This window comes from Marmota monax, unplaced genomic scaffold, assembly GCF_021218885.2.
Source record: "Marmota monax isolate L192 unplaced genomic scaffold, Marmota_monax_Labrador192_F-V1.1 WCK01_AAM20220418_F8-fsc00114, whole genome shotgun sequence".
In the NCBI taxonomy this organism is placed as follows: domain Eukaryota; kingdom Metazoa; phylum Chordata; class Mammalia; order Rodentia; family Sciuridae; genus Marmota; species Marmota monax.
In genome coordinates this window covers 397,553-415,446 of record NW_026694943.1, presented here as the reverse complement: position 1 = coordinate 415,446, position 17,894 = coordinate 397,553, and the positions used below count along the sequence as shown (strand labels likewise).

Genomic DNA, 17,894 nt, shown 5'->3' with positions numbered 1-17,894 from the left:
TGTGATTCGGGCTCAAGGCCTTCCGATGAAAGAGTCAGAGTCAGGTTCCTCCACTTCTTCCATGCCCATCGAGGTAAAACTTGTTCCCACTATACTTTTTGAGAAATTCATATCAGCTTTTTATACTGGGTACCCAGTAGTGCTGAATGAATATACTTACAAGGTCTCTTTTCTTTGATGTGATACTATGTTAGTTGAATTTTCTTGATTTCTTGTCTGTATAGTGGGAATAATAATACCCACCTTGCTGAGCTGGTGAAAGGATCAAATGATTCTATTCATCCTTGGCCTTGAACAAGCACTCACCGAAAAGAGTAACTGGTTTTTATTGTTGATAAAATTTACCTCCACGCTCACCTCCAGGTGACTGTTCATATTCTGCTCTAGGACAGATTCTTGTGTAGGTGCTATAGGTGCTTTTTAAAAAATATCACAAGTTTGTGTATAACAGGAAACAAATCTTTGTCTACATATGAACGGTTTTGCTGTGACTTTCCTAGATTTCTTGGACATCATCCACCTTTAAGAGAATATACAGGCATGAAAGGTAGCCCAGTTCCTTTTGCTTCTTGCTTGACTAGGAGCACTTGTTAAAGGGTGACTAGGGCCACTTGAACAGGAAATAAGGACTCAAACTGGAGTTGGGCCTGGGATGAAGGTCGATGTGGCTAGAGTCATGAGATGGCCTTGCTAAAAATCCTTGGAGGCCCAGGAACAAAAGGACATGGATAACAATGCTCTGTGCCAGATTGCCAGTTACTTTAGGTACTTGTTAATATATCTATCCTTTCATACTTCTATTAAGTCGATATTAAACTAGTTTTGTAGACAGTTCCAAGGCCAGTCAGTCCAGTAGTTGGAAAGAAAGAGGTCATATCTAAAGAACTTCCCCTATCTTTATCCATAAGGACATCCTGCTAATGTTGCTTTGATAAATGACTTTCTGTGTAGCTCCAAAATTAATTTAAAATTACATAGACATAAATAGCATTTCGTTTACACTGAAGGGAAAATTCTATCCCTTTAAATTGAACATTTAGAAAATGATAGTTATAAAACAAATTTTTTATTCTTTGAGTTAGTGATGAAAAATTACAAACTCAATTAGTTTGGATGACCCATTATTATATTTTTTGTGAATTATTTTTCTTTTCTTACATTATCCTTTTCTCTATCTGTTGTCAGGTGTTCATAAAGTACATGGTTTCCTCCCATTCCTTTCACAATACTATTTTTGAAATAAAAAGCAGAAAAAAGCAAGTAGGAATTTCATTTTCAGATGTTATTTTTTTTTTCTGCCTCTATTCAATCAGTAGTCTGCTGGTTTGTTAACTTTATCTTGTCATGGGATAAAAGTGAAGCAAGTCTTTATAAAATATAAAGAGTCATTGATTTTACCTGACTCTAAAAATGAACATGAAAAATTGCATAGCTCTTCAATGTCTTGGGCTTGGAGAAATGCCAGGGAAAATTTCATAAGGAACAAAGGATTATTTAATCTCTTGTTCCTACTGTCTCACAAGTGCACTGTGGTCAAAAGAACATGCACTTAGAGACTGGATAATTGACCTCAGTATCAGAAGCACCCCTGCCAGCCATGAGAAACTGGAAGTCATTTAACTTGTTGAAATTTCAGTTTCTTTTCCCAAATGGAGATGTTTCATAACTTCTCTCTAGTTTATCATGAGGAAGAAATGACTAGCACATATCGTGAAGCTCTGGTGACTGCATACTGCGATGGTTAATTTTATGTGTCAATGTGGGTATATCATCGTCCAGATATTTGGTCAAATGTTAGTCGACATATTCTGTGAAATAGAAGGAAGTTTTTAGATGAGGCTTACATTTAAATCAATAGACATTGAGTACATATATCATCCTTTGAAATGTACTTGGGCCTTATCCATTTCATTGAAGGCCCTAATCCAATAAGACTGAACTCCCTGAAAGAAAAATTTTGCCAGCCAACTGCTTGGGATTGCAGTTGGGTCTCAGCCTGTTATTCTAACCTGCAGGTTTTGGACTTGCCAAACTTTTGTCATCTCATGAGCCAATAAAAAAATAAAATAAAATAAATAAATCAACCCTTCTATCCCTCTTCTCTCTTTCTATCTCCACATCCTTTTAGTTCAGTTTCTCTGGAGAATGTTGACTAACACACATATAAACAAAATTATTTTGGCCAAGAACTTTTGATAAAAATTTTAATTTTCCTCAGTTTCTTATTTTCTATCTCTGCAAAGGGTATACTCCAACATAATCCTTTCATAAGAGATCATTTTTGTCAGTTATTGATTTGCATACAATAAAACTTACCAATTAGGGTCCCAATTTGATGACTCTTGACAATTTTATGCAATAGCACAATTCAAAAACTGCTTTATGTAGAACATTTCCATGACTCCCAAATTTCTAATTATTTGCAGTCAGTTCTCTTCTCTCTCTGGTCACCAATTTGCTTATCATTATCATCATCATTTTTTTTTTTTAGCAAAAAATGAATTCATAGATCACATGGTTCTTATTTTTGTCTTTTTCCATTTATTTTTGGGAGCTATCCATATTATCATAAGTATCTGTACCTGGTTCATTGTTATTGTTGAATAATATTCTACTATAGGAGAATGCTCATATTTTGTTTATCCAGGCTTCAGGTGATGGATATTTGTATTCTTTCTATTTGGGGCTATATAAAGGAAGTTTTTTATGAAGATCTGCATATAAGTTTTTGTGTAGATGTGTGCTTCCTTTTCTTGTGGATAAATATACTTCAAAGAATCATTAATAGTCATAGAGTAAACATATATATCTTTATAAGAGGTATCCAATATTTGCCAAAGGGTTATGCAAAGTAATGTATTCCTGTGTTCAATGCATAAGAATTTGAGTTGTCTCATATTCTTGTGAATAGTTGGTAATTTCAGCCATTTTAATTTAAGGCAGTTTAATGAATGTGTAATATATAGTGATTTTAATGTGTATTTTTCTGATTTTAATCACTTTGCTTATCTTTCTCACGTGCTTATTTTTATTCTATGTATTTTTTCTATTGAGTTTCTATTTAAATGTTTTGGTCATTTTAAGTTGTTGTTTATTTTCTTGTTATTAATTTGAGCATTTTCTTTATATATTCAGGATACAAGTCATAAAATCTTTATTTTATGTACTTTTCTATTTTATATTTTTCTGTGCTTTAGGTGTCCTATTCAAGAAATTTGGCTTAATACAAGATCATAAGATTTTCTGCTATGTTTCTTTCTAGATGTTCTATAGTGTAGGTAGTAAATTTGTAGCTCTATAATAAAACAGTTTTATGTGACACGAAGTGAGAGCAAAGTTAATATTTTTTGACCTTGAATGTTCAATTATTCAAGCAACATTTGTTGAAAAGATTATTGTTTCCCCACTGAATTACCTTGGCACCATTGTTGTTTTCCAACTGAATTGCCTTGGCAAGATATTGTTGAAAATCAATTTGCCATAGATATATGTCAGTTTCAAAACTCTCTATTCATTTTCTTTTATCTGAATGTCTATTTTTTTATACCATATTATGCTGTTTTGATTTCTAAAGTGATAAAGTAAATCTTGATATCAACTGAGTATGTCCTGAACCTTTGTTCTTTTACCAAGTTGTTTTGGATAGTTTGTATAAATTTATAATCAGGTTGTCAATTTCCAAAGAGGAGGAGCCTAATGAGAATGTAGATTGCATTGCTTATATTAGTTCTGGAGGAAATTGTCTTAAAACTATCAAATGTTCTGATTCATCAATATGCAATGCCTCTCAATTGAGTTATATTTTAATTACTATGAGCAATGTTTTGTGGTCTTCAGTGCATTGCCCTTATACAAATTTTGTAAAATTTCATATTTTAAGGTATTATAAGTGGTATTTAAAAATAAACTTTATTTTGGAAACAATTTTAGATTTTCCAAGAAGTTATAAAGATATTACAGAATTTCCATATATTCTACATGCTTATTTGGCGTGGTGTATTAGTCATACTTTCATTGTCATGACAAAAATGCCTAACAAGAACAATTTAGAAGCTGGACATGGTGGTGCACACCTGTGATTCCAGTAGCTGAGGCAAGAGAAATGAGAGTTCAAAGCCAGCCTCAGCAGTTTAGTGAGGCCCTAAGCAACTCAGTGAGATTCTGTCTCTAAATAAAATATAAAAAAGGGCATGGGATGTGACTCAGTGGTTTAGTGCCCTGGATTCAATCCCTGGTACCAAAGAAGAAAAAAAAAAAAGAAAAGAACAACTTAGAGGAGGAAGTTTATATTGGTTCACAATTTTACAGGTTCAGTCCATGAACAACTGATTTCATTTTTCTGGGGCCAAGTTGTGGTATGGAGCATCATGGTGGAAGGACGTGGTAGAAGAAAATTTCTCAGCTCATGAAGCCTAGGAAGCAGAAAAAGCAAGGGGAAGGTACTATAGAGAAGATGAACTCTTTTAGGATATGCCTTTGTGACTCACCTCCTCCAGCCAGGCCCCCACCTGCCTTCAGTTACAACACAGTTAGCCCATTCACATTGCAATTGGTTGATTAAGTCACATCTGTCATAATCTAATCATTCAATCTATGAATATTCCTGCATTAATGCAGGGGCTTTTGGATACACTTATCCAAACTATAATACTATTGTCTTGTTTTGGTCCCAACTCTTCTTTCTATGCTTTTTCTCTTTTTGGAATGTGAATGCTTACTCTTTGCCATTGTATAATGGGAATATGTATGTAACTTGGTTTTGATCTTTACAGGAGCTTTTGCAGCTAAGAGTTTGCCTTGAGTCTCAGAGGAGACTTTGGATCTTGATTTTTGATAAAGGATGGAACTGTTAAAACTATGAAAACTCTTGGAAATGGACTAAATATATTTTTACTGTGAGATTGACATGAGCTTTGGGGGCCAGCAACAATATTAGGACTGGCATCTTTCTTCTTTTTTTTAATATTTCTTTTTTTTAGTTGTAGTTGGACACAATACCTTTATTCCACTCATTTATTTTTATGTGGTGCTGAGGGTCGAACCCAGGGCCCCGTGCATGCTAGGCAAGCGCTCTACCACTGAGCCACAACCCCAGCCCAGGCATCTTTCTTCTTTGCTTTGGAATAATCATTACACTCAAGAGGATCACAGCAATTAGACTTCAGAAAAGACCTACTCTCTGGAAGGGTTGGTGGGGAACTGAAATAATTGTCTATTTCTTTAAAGGTGAAATATTGTATAATGTTATCACAGGTCTTGAATCTAGAATATTGGATTTGAATATTGGCTCTCTCTCTTTATAGCTGTGTGATTGAACTCCTCTATTCCTTGGTTTCCTCATCTATCATATAGGTATAAAATACTACTTTCATTGTGTAGTTGTTACAAGTTATACATGAATGAGCTAATATGCAGAAGAATGATGGAATATATAACATAAATTAGCACATAAATTGAGACTTGGAAGAATTTCTGGCACTCAGAATACAATCAAATATTAGCCATTTTATAATTACCAGTATTTTAAAAACTATTGATAACCTGTTAGATGGGTCATGTATAGGAAGTAATATAGATTTTCTGTGTTTATAATCTACTTTAGTTCCTTTAATCTCCATATCTATGCCCCATCCTATCAGGCTTTCTGGTCAATTAAACTTCTGAGCTACAAATTGAATTGACAAAATAATCCCCCATAATTGCTTAAGATGCTTTTCCCTTCTAGGAACATATTCATTTTTATAGGAGACTCTTCCAGATACAAAAACTCTTAGTTCTAAAAAATTAATTACATTCTTAGGCCATCCTAGGCAGGACTACTATGAGATGTCATACTTGGCATACAATAAAGGAAATTTGGTACAGTAATTTCCATACTTCGCTCACTAGAATCTTTGGGAGTATGTAGGGGATAAAGACAGAAATCAAAGGACCCATTTTCCCTACCACATGTAAGCTCTTTGATCCAATTCCGTATTGGATATTGTTTACTTTAAAAACCATGTTTGAACTTTATAGGTTTAGTGAAGAATATTTTCTAAACCCTGTTTTTTGTTTTTTTTCTTTTTTTGGTGGGGGGAGTGGTGGTTGAAAATATGTTTTTCTCTAGTAGGATATATGAATCTCTGTGGTTTTGATTAAACTACCTGACTTGGGATAACATATAGGAGTCTCATGATCAAGTATTGTTCAAGGCACATAACATCATCTTTTTCAGATGGTCCGAACAACATAAGACTCATTATAAAAACCAAATATCATTGTGAGATTGACACAGCAACTGTGGAGACAGCAATTCCTCAAGTGTCAGAGGTCTCTTGAATTTCCTATCTGCAAATATGTTCATGCAACACATCTGAAGGAGATTTACATAAAAATCATTGATTATAAAACAATGAAACAGAATGCCCTACATTCTCTCCATCCTTGACTTTTGATCTTTGCTATTTTTAAAAATTTTCTTTTCTGCATTCATGCAATATGCAAATCTTTGAACATTTAAATACTGTCATTCACTATTGAAACTGCTAGAAGCCCTACAAAGGCCATCTTGAGCAACTTTCTATCAGGGAAGAGACTTCTTATCACATGTAATCAAATCCTATATTTAAAAATATGTATAAAGGGAACTACATTGTAAAATATATTTAAAATACAGAACACATCCTATAGAGACAGGCATCTGAAAATTGCCTAATTTAGTTACATAAAATGCCTTAGAATGAAAGTTGGGTCCTCAAGTAAAAGTGACAGGATATATCTGCAGTGGAAGAATTGCTAGATGGGAAAATGCTAATGCAACCAGATATTTTCTTTCTTTATCAAAAGCCTTATTTTCCCCTCCTGTGAATAGATCTAATCATCCTCTACTTTTCTCATCCAACTAAACATGTTTACTACTTCTGATATTTTTTCTGCTTTACTGGCCTTTAGTCATAGATCATTAACACAAAATACAATAAGCCCCATTAACTCATATCTGTGATGGCTGGATAATAGATAGAAGTAGGTCCTTGGTTGTGCTTTCAAGGTAGGAAGAGATCTGGAACTGATATGATCCCCAACTGATATGATTAACCCTTCAAACAAACTCCAAAGGGAATTATGTGAAAAGAACAGTGAACTGGACTGTAATGTCCATGTCCTGTTAAAAACAATTTTTATCTGTTTTGTTGAGTCTTTTAGTTCTATTCAGGGCCCTTTACTCTTAGATACACACTTTGATCAGGTCAGCAGGCCAAAATACCCTAACCAAGGCTGTGGAAGGCCTGTCATATGGAGAGATAGCACCTTTAAATTAGAGGTGGCCCTGGGTCCATCTTAATAAATATCTAGCATGAAATTATAAAGAAAGAAGCAATCCAAAATGGAATAGATATTTAAAACAAAAGTAAAGAATGAAAAGCATAGATATGTGAGTTTTTAAGTGTGTTGTTCTTTCAAAGTCTGCTTTTCAGGATTGTGGTCTAAGTGACTCTTCCTCTTGACCCAAGACAGATCTCCTTCTGGACAGCACAGGACTGAGGATAACTTGAGTATGCCTAGAGGTTGAACCATGCAGCCAAAATAGATTAAGTCTGCATTCCACACAAGGTGTTAAGGTAATACAGAGGTAATAGTAGACATCCTTGTGCTACTTCAGGTTCATTTCTCTTTCCCACCCACCTTTCAAATATCTCAGTGTTCTCTCATGGACAACATCTGGCCCTTTGGTTCATTAGCTCCAGTAAGTTTGTTTTCTTTTTCTCTAGGTTCATAAGTGAGTTTTACCAAGGTATTCTACTCAGAGAGGACCCTTCATATTTCAATAACATTTTATATAACATTTGAAAAGAGATTAAGGGTCTATAAGTTGGTAATAAGCAATCTAAAAGAGAGATTTTTTTATGGTCAAACATGTTTGGCAAAGACTTATTTTGTATCTATATATTATTTTACTATTTCATGTTCTGAGAATCCATATTTAAGAAAACATTTAAGTAGGAGAAGAGAAAAAAAAAGACTAGTGGGTAATTTTTAGAGTCACGTGCCTGGGAAATCCAGAGAAGGAGGTAATCTCAGGGACTCTACCAATAACCCATCCACATCATGAGAACTTCTTTCTCTCTCTTCACTAACACTTTCAACCCCAAATCTTTTAGCTGTGCTTATATCTACAAACATTTAAATTTTATTATGTGAATGACTTTTTATCATGCCATCATGATGGTGATCCTGGGACCTAGAGAGGAACATATTCACAGAGATGTTAGGCTGACACCATCTCAGTTTTATGACCTCCTCTATGAAGTAAAATAGCTTTTTAACTAGGTATATGTATGTTAAATTGCATAACAGGCTCTAATTTCCCTGGCTTGGGTAATAGGCTAGATCTGGTATATGGTCTAAACTACACCAAGTATGACTCGGGTATCGTGATGTGCCAAGGCTACCTTTAGTGAACAGAGAATTGGCTTCTTATTATTGACAACCTCACCAGGATTAGAAAAGAGGGGAACTCATCAGAAGACAGAGGTTATGTTAACAAAAGTGAGAAGTGATGCTGTGCACATAAAGTAGCAGATGTCTCTAAATACCCTTGCACATAGTTATCTCCTGGAGAGATTTACAAAATACTGATGTCTGAGTCTCATTCCCAATAATTCTGATTGTTTCATGTAGAGTGTAGTACAAATGTTGAGTTTAAAAAAAAAAATCCTGCAGGTGATTCTAAAGTACAGCCATGACTGAGCACCTCTTATCTAGTTGCTTTTCCAGGGTTTTTACACATCACAAAAGATCAGTACTTATAATCTCAGTTATCTGTTCTGAAAAAGATCTGTGATTACAAGAGAATGTGTTCAAGACTCATTGAAATTTGATTTCACCTTCCTTCTCTAGTCTTATCTTCTACTTCTTTTTCAGTCATTCTCTATGTTCCAGCACATATGGGATGTTTACTGGTCTCCAAGCATCTGTAAACACCTGTAGTTTCCCATGGATGATCATCCCATTTCTTCAATTTAGAAAAAAGTTGTGCAACAGAAAATTCTGCGATGATGGAGAGAATCTTCAATGAAGTTCAATATGGTAGCCCTTAAGGTCCATATTGTTTTTGGCTATTGAGCACTTGAAATTGGCTAGTGTGACTGAATTTTTTATTTTATTTCAGTAAAGTTTAAATTCAAAAGCCATATGTGGCCACTCCTTAAAGGGAAGATAGACTTCTTTATGTAGTGCATCTCTATCAGCATTCTCTCAAAATTTTCAATATCCGTGTTTTGTAACCCCCATCCTGATAATTCCCCCGAGTCGTCAGCTTAACACTCCTCTTGTTAATTTCTAATTGTCCAATGGATGTGGCACTCACTCCACTGCTCCATATTCTCTTTTCTGTCACCCTTGCCTCCCACCCCCTAGGTATTAGAAATCTCTTGAAAGAAGGAACTGACCGAAGGGCTTGACTTTACATAACCTCAATAAGCATTTGTGGAAAAAACACAAAATTGCCCAACACATTAAATGTTCCCACTTATGCATTGACGAAGCACATAGGCACACAATTATGAGACAACAGGTACATAACATGTAAGTTTATGCGTTCAAGTGTTGCCAACTAGACAGGAAGGCACATTTCCTGGCTGTGTGAGAAAAACTGGGTCAATAGAATAGGTAGGAGAGGATGAAAATTTGTGAAATGACCACAGGGTGTTAACTCATTTTATTTGGCTTGGAGGCAAGAATAAGTTTGGATATAGAAGAACTAATGGTATTTTAAAGTAAATGAGGGTGCCTGGCCACTCAGAACATACTCTATCACTTCTGGAAGAATTCTGGGATCCGTCCTAGTGCAGGAATTGTAAGTTCATCCTGACCCATGCTTTTTTCCAGAATTAGTTGGTAAAACGATGAACTCTCACTTAAATTTTCTGAAGATGCTACTGTTGCTGGGGAAATGTCACTGTTAAAGAACAGAAGAATATTATTTTCAAGAGTATTGCAGACTGACTGAATCAGGTCTGGAACATTATTGAAATGGTAAGAAAAACTCAACTACTCTCTGGTAAAAGAATTTTTTTTTTTTTTTAAATATGGTCCCTTCTGAATTACAGGCAAATGTCACCAACTGATTTTTAGTGAAACCTTATCTGTTAGCAGCGAGGAGATGGAACAATTCTCTAGGCTCCTCCCAGAAGCCCTGCAGTTTCAGTTTCTTTCCCTTGAGATCTCCTGTAAGGGAAGCAGCTGAAGCTAGAGGTCATTAACATTTGAGAAAACTGCAAACTGACACTGTGTAATGTTATGACATTTCATCTCCTGACATTTAATCTCTTTTAATCAGTGTTTATGTGGATGATTCTTCATAGTTATTTGCTTTCACATAAAAATGGAACACTTTGGTGTGTCGTTAACATAATACTAATTGATTTATTATCCATTGCAATTGTCTTCAGGTCTTTTTCTCCTTTTATCTCTTCTCTCTCTTTTGTCCTTCCTTTCCTTTCCCCTTCTTCTCTTCATTGTTTTCAACTTTCGCTTTCATTAAACTGCTATTTTTGGAAACACTTTCCATTTGTCTCCTTGTTGATATTCTTCCTTGTGGGTTGGGGATTTGGGTTTTCATGCTATTTTAGTAACTTTTAAGTGTATAGTCTCAAACAGACACAATCTCATCTCTATGAAAAATGCACACAGTCCTCCTAGTTCTTGGTTAGGGACAACTTTTCCCTTATGTAACTTGGGGGGCACACAGCATTCTCTCTCCCCCACTTCTCTTGTGTTTAAAGTATTGTTTTAAGTGTCTTAATGCATCCATTTCTCTTTTCTCCTTGGCTGTGGGGTACTTTGTCTTACTTGAAAGCCTCTTACACGTTTCTTCCCCTTAGAAATATTTCCATTAAATGCAGGAGTGTTGTTTATTTTATATTAGAGAAATAATGTACAGACTCTCCTACTTAGGATGTCTCAACTTATTGATAGCACAACAGTGAAGTGCACTCACTAGAAGTGCTACTTTGAATTTTGATCTTTTCCTAGACTTAAAATACGTGGTGTGATATTCTCTTGTGATGCAGGGCAGAGGCAGTGAACTGCAGCTCCCAGGCAGCCACACATCACAAGGGTGAGCAACTAATACTCTAAAGTTTGCTGTGTTCCTAAATTGTGATATTTGGTTGGTTAGGTATACTAAAATCATTTTTTTTACTTAATTATGTGTTAATGATGTGTTAATTGTGCTGTGCCCCACAGTAAGTCAAGGACCTTCTGTATTCCTTTGTATAAAAAAGTGGTTGCACATTTGAATCCATGAAGTATGATTTTTTAACAAATGATCATAATTTCTGTTATAAATCTGTTTTTTTTTTAATCAATCAAAAACTATCTTAGTTTAGGAAAGGGTTTCCCAAACTTGACACTGTTGACATTTGGGGCTGATAATTCTTTGTTTTGGGGAATAGTTCTGGGCATTAATAGAACATTTTATTAGTACCCCTAATTTGTGCCCACCAGGTACCAATAATGCCTCCAAGTCATAATAACCAAATATGACTCCAGATATTGCCATTGCCATATGTCTGCTAGGGGACAGGATAGGGATGGGGATAACAAAGCTTTGTTGAGAACCACAAAGTGTTTTTGGTGTTCTGTTCACTTTTTGAGGAATGGGACAAGTTTATAGAAAGGACTAACGGCCCCAAAGAGTAGACCTGTTTTTGAAATCCTCCCGTATCTGCACAGATTCATCGGAGGAGTCCCCTTTCCCACTGTAACTTTAAGCCAGTCATCTAGCAAGGACACTCAACAGAAGTCCCTGCTCTGCTCTTAGACACAGGTCAGTCTCTTGCTTCTTGCTACTGTGGGCTGTAAGATGCTCTGTGAGGAGGCCTCAGGCTGTCTGCAGCACTGTTTTAGAGAGCCAGGCTGAAGGACAGGAACACTAGGATCTTGCTGGCCATGGACTGTCCCCTGGGCAGGAGCACGGTCCTATCTGATCTCAGGTGTCTCAATGTCCTCTAGGGAGACCTCCATACAGGACATTGCACCCAAGAGCCTGCCATTACTTGAGCTTTGCTTCTGCTGTGACTGTCCTTGTTTCCTGCTTACAACCATCTGTAGGTAAGCGGAAGACAAGGAGGCCTTTTCCAAATACAATGTTTTATGATCTAAAAGTTATATATTTCATAAAAGATTTTATCTACTTTTTTGTATGTTACCCTTTCCTTGAGGCAATGAATTCCACTGGCTGAATGGATCAAAAAAAGCATAAAAGAAAATGAGAAAAAAATGAAATCAAATTTATTAAAAATATCATCACTTATTCTGGGTTTACATTTATGCAGGAATAGAAATATTTGGAAAATTAGATACAAAAGCAGGTTATCTTATTCTCATTCTACAGAAGAATGATTAGGATTATAGGGGAACTTAGCCACAGGGAAGCAAAGAGCCCGAGTGGTGGTGGACTCCCCAACTGGGTGTCCTGTGGGTAGAACAGGAGAGAAGTGGGTGTCTAGGATGATGTAGTTCATTTCATCTGTGTGTTATGGTTTGCTTTGTGTTAATGAGACAAGGGTTTCTTAGCCATCTGCTGTAATTTTGGTCAATTAGCAGCCATTGGTCTTTGCAGAGGCCCTGTTTGCTTTTAATTCCCATTTCCCCAACCTGTATTTAGCATATACTTCTATTTTCAAGCATTAGTGCAAACCTGCATTATTTCAAGTAGTTTTAATTTGCCTACACAACTTTATTTTTTTTAGTTTTTTCACTCAACATTCCTTTTAGGATCTAATACGTTGGATGTGAAATCTCTTTTTCTGTTTTTAATTCCTTTGGTTACTAATGACTTTGAGCATCTGTTCTTATATTTTATTAAACTTATGATTTTCTTTAGCTACAAATTTACCCAAATGTCTTTCTTCCCATATTTAAAATTTGGGATTCCTTGGCTTTTTTTTTTTTTTTTTTTACATGAAGGACTTCTCTATATATTCTGGATAATGATTTCCTTGTGGTTTTAGAAATGAAAAATATCTCTTTGTGACATCTTTCTGTGACTTTATTTCCTAATTTTGATGGGATTGAATCCATTAATTTATGTTTTTGGAGTTTTGTTTAAAAAGTCCTTCCCCAGCCTTGCGGTACATCATCTTCTGTATTCATGGTTTTCCTTGATTTATTTTTCTAATATATTTGGATTTTGCGTTTGTGTATTATAAGAGCTGTAGATTTTTCTCTATAATGAGCAGTCCTCCTGTCACCATTTACCGAGCAATCTGATTTGTGGTGTCATCTTTATTATTATTTAAATTCTGAGATATGAGTCTGTCTCACAGAAATCCTGGAATGGAGGCCAGTTTGTCTTCTATTGCATTTATATATTGTTTTTAAATACAATGACCTTGTAGTTATTTTTAGTAGCTGTTGGGCCAAGTGTTCCTCCCCTTTTCTTATCATGTTGATATTATCTAGAATTATAATTCAACGTTGCTTTTAATTAAATGGATATGAACCCTTTCTCAGACCATATTCCAGTCTTTTGGTGGGTAAATTAATAGAAGTAGTAAGTGTTTTGTCTATTATGTTTTGGGTCAGAGTAAAAAAATTGAGTAAAATCAAGAGTAAACTGGAAGAAAAAAAATCAAACTTTTGGGCTCCAAGCCTTTTAAACAATGTGATGAATAAAGAACTTGCTTCTAGAAATTGTAGAATTAACTAGCACAATTAATGAGTATAAATCAATAATAATAACAAGGATGATGATAATAATATCCAATATGTGGAGTACAATAAAGCAATAAAGAGGTAAATGTTTGGGCAACAATTATTGCATACTAACTGGAAGTGACTAGAATTACATTCAAAGGTCTCTTTATTGTTGGACTTGGGGTAAATAAATTGATTACTATCAGACTTTGCTAAGAATCCATATAACAAATTTAAGAATAATCACTAAAAAGAAAATTTGAATGTTTATATTTTTCTAAAGTTATAAAAAGTGAAAAAACAGAAAGAAGAAAAAATTCAGTCAATCTAAAATCTAAAAGAAAGCAATTGTTGAAAATTCTAAATTAGGAGGCCATTTGATGAATTGAAATAGCCCTGGAATTTTACATTTCTACACAAGCAAACTGAAGCCCCCATGTAAACATTAAAGCAAAATTAAAGACTTTACTAGTCAGAAACTGCCACCAAACCTCTAACTGGAGATTTCTTACTCTAAGCACTAAATTATTTCTTCCTTGTCTTTATGTCTTTGCCTACAAAGTCATGCTGCTGCAGGGAGGCTCTCCGAACCTCTCCTGGCTCTGAGTGCTAATTCATGAATTGTTTTTGCTCAAGTAAACCCTATTAAATTTATTTTTCCTGAAATTTTATAACATAAGGAAAGAAGAGAAAATCACAAAATTTGGGACCAGTGACAAAGTACAAAATACAGTCTTGAAATATATCCAAATATATCCCTAAACACTGTAAACTGACATAGATTGTCTGATTAAATGCTTTGAAGAGACCAAACTATGTATTCCTTCCAAAAGACATATGTATTTCAAAAGCACAGAGAGGACAAAGGAAAAAAAAAACTGACAATCTATTAGATTTGACTACATTAACTTGACAATTTTCGACTTACAAAACTGTGAATTTCATATAGTTTTAGCTAATAAAATAGAATCAGACAATGTAGACTTAAGGCAGAAAACATTTTATCTCAAATCATTATGTATTATCAAATTAAATCCACTGGGAGAATATACCTTTTGAGAACATAATGGCAGAGATTAAAAGCATGAGAAAAAATGGTGACAAAATTCTGGGGAAAATCAGAAATATCCAACATTTTAATGACAGATTTTAACACTACTCTTTCAGGTATTGATAATTCAATTAGCAAGTACATGGACAATTTGAATGAAACAATTAAGAATAATCTAGTAGTCATAATTTTTTTTCCACTGGAGAATAGAAATGGCTTTTCAAGACCATGAAGAATTTCTTTTTGGAAATCAATCTCCTTTAAGACCATATACCAAGCCTCAGTAAAAATCAGGGAACTGTGGCCTAGAGATGAAATTTGTTGGTTGTAGACCAAGTAAGTTTCAATAAACCTTGATGGCTCAGTGTTTCCAAACCAGTTTTAGATGACAATGCAATTGATCAAGATATCAATAAAGAATGACATTTTAAAAATCCTACACATTTAGAAAATTTAAAGTATATCTTTGAGTAACTCAGGCGAAAAATGGTATAAGAAAGGAGTTTGGTGTTGAATGAAACAAGAAGACACAAAAGGATGAGTATAAAATATCAGTTTTATAAGTCTCAACAATCAGCAAAATTTAAATTATGTTAAAAAGAAAAGAAAGACTGTAATTACAAATGAAAACTCAGGATAGTGGGTACCACTGGTGCAGAGTGAAGGAGAAGGAAAGGATGATAAATCATATTGATAACATTTGTTTTTTTCCTTGATGTTGTTTCAAGGTTGTTTACTTTGTGTGTTCATGACTTGCATACATCATATGCATTCCTTTTGCATATCACATATTATAAAATAAAAAAATCCAAGTCAAGTATCCATTTTTCTTTATTAAGCTGACACAAATTTATCATCATATGCTATTTTTTCTAAATATTATAAAGTAATTTTAAAATCACTTTTCATACTTTTTACTCCCACTCCTTTTCTCCTTATTATCATTATTTCCATTCAAATTACAGTGTATTATTTTAGTTTATTTTTTTAACTGTTCATTCCACTTCATGATAAAATCCACATGACCATTATTTCCCATTTATCTCTACTCATTTTCTGTACTTCTTGGCTGAGCACTATGATCCTAGAGGCTGGAGACTCCATATCCTTGGCTTCCTTATTCTCTCTTACTTCCATCATGGTTAAGCCGGTGGGAAGCCCTGGTAGGCGATGGCAGTGTGGAAAGTCAGAGAAATTGAAACATCTCCTCCCTCAATTTTCCATCGTTAGACCCTTTGTCCCTCACAACTTCTTCCAGGCAGCTCCAGGTCTCATGTTTTGAGTAACATTATGTGTACTCTTTGTTTCTTCAATATTAGGTGTAGTAGTAGCTTCTCATTGTTGCTGGAGTTGGAGTGACTGAATCCTTCTAATTTTCCAAAACATTTTCCAACATATATAAGTAGCTGTTGCATTAAAATAACTTACTTTCATAATATTTGGGGCAAATTTTGTTTCCTTCCAGAATGTTGTTACACATTGGTTCTGTCTCATTTGCTTTGTTCCCTCAATATCTGGAACAAGACCTTACACGATAGAAACTACAACAAAAAAACAGAATAAGCCCAAGAACTCTTGGTCACTGAGAGCTAGACAGACTCATATCTTAAAGTCTGAAAGAGAGATAAGGAACATACAATCAGATGTTTACTCATACAAATGAGTAAACGGGGGCATGAAGAAGCCCAATTCACTGAAGAGGAAATCTAGATTCCCATACAGAGCTCTGGTGGTGATAAATGGCTTATTGAACATAACACGTCACAGAAAATTGTGAGGTTATTTCATCTCAGCAGCTGCTGCTGACTAGGCCTATTTAATTTTGGAAATTGACTCAAGGACAATATCTATCTACTGGCTAGCAGTGCACAGAGATGGTTGTATAAGAGTTTTGTCAAAACAAAATGATAGTAAGTAAGTAACACTTCAGATTCTCCTCTATGGAGTATTTAAGTGCAAACTACAAAGAGTGTTTTCCAGTTGTTAATACATGCAGATACTGAAAAAGATATAGAAGGTTAAGTAAGAGAGCCTATGAAATGGCAGTTGTCCTGAGAGTCAATGCATACATAGAGTCTGTGAGTACATTTAAGTTCCAAGTGCTGATGTCCAATGAGGCAGAAATTAAAAGATATACAGGAGTACAGATAAAAGGCTGAGTCATCATATTGACAAGAGATTGGATAACTGAAATGACAAGTTAACATTGGAAGTAAAATAACATAAATCCTAAATCATATTCCAATTCCCAAATTATTTCTCTTCTGTGACATCCAGACTATACCTGTAACTGGGTTAGCACAGATGTCTTTTATTCTTTTTGCATATATATTTTTACAACAAGTCCCTCATTATTTTGGGTTCTAGACAATATAAAAAGTTTGTGGAAAATCAAAGCTTCTGATTGCTATTTTGGTATCGCTTCCACCACACCACTGACATTGAGTTAATAAAATTTTAATCTTATTTATGATTTCATCCAGGTCACTTCAGGTTAGTTCAAAGAAATTTAAAACAGAAACATTCTTTGATAGTTTACCAAAGAATGGTTGCTGTCAGGTTTTTCTTTTCACTTTATTAAGGGTGAGTTTTTGGAGAACACTGATACAAACTAGAATAATTCAAAGGAAAGATTCAAATTTGCCAAAACTTTATATATGTACATATATATACACATGTATATAAAATCTAAATTATATATGTGATCTAATCTATAATGTTTTCTATATATATGTATATATATATGCGTATATATATATATATATATATATATATATACACACATATATGATCTAAATTATAACTGGAATATCCAGTATCCAAAATCCTGAGCAGAACTGCTTAGAGAATGGAGTCTCAGGAGCAGAGTCAGTGTGACAGAGAAAGACAGAGGGTGAAGTGATAACCCGCAGAGCAAAGAGACAAAGGAAAGCAGTAGGCTCAGGGGTTTGTTAAAGAGCAGCCTCGTACCAAGGAATGCATTCTTTTGAATGGAATTCATAAAGTGGTGTTTAGTATGGGAGAAATGTAGGGGGTGTCATTTATCTTGGTGTCCACAGCCCTTGACAGGATATTTTCTTGAAGATTCTTTCACAAAAAGTGAACTCAAATTGCCTTGAAAATTGGCTGATGAATTCAAAATAAAAGCAAATGCACATAG

At 34.7% G+C, this 17,894-nt stretch overlaps 1 long non-coding RNA gene across 2 annotated transcripts in view; it reads left to right on the top strand.

Annotated features, from left to right (window-relative positions):
* LOC131423528 (uncharacterized) overlaps positions 1-17,894 on the top strand; it is a 234,993-nt gene that overhangs the window by 119,618 nt on the left and 97,481 nt on the right. The window contains exon 3 of one of the 2 annotated variants that reach the window (XR_009225223.1): positions 9,915-10,017. The exons of the other annotated variant lie outside the window; for it this stretch is intronic. This is a non-coding gene — a long non-coding RNA (uncharacterized LOC131423528). The remainder of the gene's footprint in view (positions 1-9,914; positions 10,018-17,894) is intronic. 2 annotated transcript variants of the gene reach the window in all.